This window comes from Apteryx rowi, unplaced genomic scaffold (assembly GCF_003343035.1).
Source record: "Apteryx rowi isolate R43461 unplaced genomic scaffold, aptRow1 scaffold_1006, whole genome shotgun sequence".
In the NCBI taxonomy this organism is placed as follows: domain Eukaryota; kingdom Metazoa; phylum Chordata; class Aves; order Apterygiformes; family Apterygidae; genus Apteryx; species Apteryx rowi.
Window position 1 is genome coordinate 12,869 of NW_020447205.1, and position 3,217 is coordinate 16,085.

The following is a 3,217-nucleotide window of genomic DNA, read 5'->3' on the forward strand; positions in this document are numbered from 1 at the left end:
TGGAGCTTCCTTTTTCAGCTGTGTTCATAAGATCAACCCTTTCTCCATGCATATTATTAGGATGTATCCTCTGTATTTACTATATTGATTGTCATTTGTGTGGGTATAGAGGATTATCTTTAAACTAAATACTTGCTTTTACGTAGGTGACTGAGTTCTGAAACATCTTAAGAAATGGAGTAATAGCCAGCAATAATGAATAAGCCTTTAAAGACTGGACTAGTTTCAAATGCTCTTTGCTCTACTGCCAAAATCACATTTTAAATGTCTACACTTAGCCTTTATCTCACACACAGATATTATTGGAGCTGTGCAAGATGTTACTTTTTATTTAACTGAAAACTGTCAATTAAAAATTTATTCTTGTTCCAAATGAAATTAATACTTATTTTTCCTGATAATTTCCTACGAAACAGATTTTTTTGAAAATATCAGCAAATTTTCAAGTTGGAATTTAGTTCTAGAAAAACAAAATGTTTTCTTTAGATTTTATAATTTCACAGTATTTCATGACATAACAGGTTCATATTATGCACTATTAATATTTTCTAACATATGTCACATAATTGTCATGCTTTGAATTCAGGAGTTCATACTTTTAATTTTCATGACAAATATGTTTCATTGAAACAAAGGGATGGGATTCATCTTGACTAAATTTAGTTGCCTAAAAGTTAAGCATTTAATCTATATAAGTCAACAATACTTTGTCTTTAGTTAGTAGAGAGAAGAGGCATCTGTAAATAGGTGTTATTTTCAAGTATGTATGGCCATCCTATCATGGGCCTGTTTAAGTTCTCACTGCCACCAAAACAAGACCTCGCATCCTTACATCCCATTGCTGCTTGTCCTTGCCAAGAAACTGCAATCACATAAGCAGATATGGTCTCACAGTGAACCAGGTTAAAACTGACCCAGGAGAAAAATATAACAAGATATTTCTACTATAAATAGTTGATGGAATAGCTCTACTTGTTTGGTGTAAAGGCGATAAAAGAAGGGTAATATTTGCACAGATTTAGTGTACATCATCATCATTCACACACAAATGATAAAAATTATACCAAATATACCTGAGCAATTTGCACGTGAATAGATTTTTTTTTTTATTTCTGCTTTCCACACAAGTCACAATATGAAAAAGGTTCACATAATTGTCAATATATAAATGCTACTGGCAATATTCTTTGCAAATGAAGTCTCCTTGTTCATGCCTGCTTAAAGTACAATTGGCTTCCAGATATTTCCATCTAACAAAAAATTATCTTATAATTCACAGATGTGGCATAAAAATGTTAAAATGCAAGTAGAAATGAATTTGCATTTTTACTTAGAAACACAGAGCACTCAAAATTGTGGTTAAAAATGTTTCTTAGAAAAAGAAGCATTTCTGCTTGTATAAATCATATTTTTGATTTTGTATATTATAAAGAACAAAGCCTTCAGAAAAATGTGACCCCAACACTCAAAATGTTTTACAGTAACACACAAAACATGGCTTGTCATATAAGTTCCAAAACTTTAATTAGCCTTTAACATATTGTTTTCTTTTAAAATGTCCCTCTTAATTATTCATGGCAGTGGAGCTGACTAATTATGCTTCTTAGATAAAAGCACATTGGCTCATTAATCTTTCTTTTTCAGTTACATATAAATATCAACTATGATGAACAGGTAAGCTTTTTTTTTTTTTTTGGCCTATATTAGATAGACAAAGTATGGGACACTAAGGAAATGCAAATGTTACTGAAAGATTATAGTTATGATTGTGCTATTCATTTTAAATATTAAGAAAAAAAATAAATTAGACACCATATGCCATCACTTTTTATTTCTGAATTTTATCTTCAATTAATTCCTTACTTTTTGGGGTGTTAGCTATTGCTTTAGGACATATTTGCTTATTAAAAAAAATATAATAATAATGRATGCAACTACCCAATATTAATTAACAAACTTTTAAGATATATAAGATACATTTTACTATCTTACTTGTTTTAAAAATTAATGACAAAAATAAATGTATTAATCAGAAGACTGTATGTTTAAGAGTTTCTTCCTTCTCCTTCCACTTGGCATACTGTCATTTTGTTCTATCTTTCACTTCCTATTTCTGTAATTCCCTGTGGTAACATATTATTACATTGGTTAGCAATTTCTRTCCATTGCTCCACTTTCTTCTGTAAGCATAAAGAGCATAATCTTGTATCAGGAATTCATTCTTATCTGGCAAACTTATTCTAGCTGTTGAAGCAGTATCCTCATTTCTCTGTCAATGTCTATCCTTTTTGCTTTGGTTCCTTAACTCATTGTCTCCTTTTTTATATAATCTTGAGTTCATTACAAGTAATTTTAAGTTATAACATAATTTTATTGTTATGAGAAAACCTACAATATATTAACATACACATAAAACTTCGCTTCTAATTTATTCATAAAACTGAGATGTCTCAAAATCATAAACCCATAGAAATTTAGGAAGGATCTCTGGAGGTCGTATARTCCAAACACCTGCTCAAACCAGGGCCCACTCCAAAACTGCATTTAGCTTTAAAGTCAGATCAGTTTGCTCAGAGCTTGTCCTGTTGAGATCTGAATATCTCCAAAGATGCGGATCACAGAGCCTCTTCAAGCAGCTTGTCCTAATGCTTGACTATTCTCCCTGTGAAGAGTGTTTCCCTTACACTGAATCAGAATCTCCTGTGCTGCAAATTGTGTACATTGTCCTTTCATTGTGAACAAACCTGAACCTCTTCTCATACATTGTGCTCCTGTTCCCAAACCTTTTTAGTGGTTCTATGACCTGAAAAGTTGTTCCTGCTTATCATTATCTTTCTTGTCATGGGAAGCCCAAAACTGGGCACAGTACAGCAGATGTGATTTTACAAATACCCAGCAGAAGGGAGTAAGATTTTTCAACCTGCTGCTTACATGTCTGCTAATACAACACAAATATATAGCTGTTCTTCTTTGCATCCTATCAGGTCCCATGAACTTGTATATATCCAGTTTGCTTAAGTGGTCCTTAACTCTGTCTTCCTCTACCATGAGTAGTACTTTACTTCCTCAAACCTTGCTAGTATGCACAGGGGACCTGGGAGACCAGAGAGCAGCCCAATCTATGAAAGACTGACAGGAAGACCAGTTTTTCCCCTCTGTGTGTTTCCTCACTGGTGCTACAGAAAACACCTCAGGTCTTCCCTAGCTGTGGAAGTAA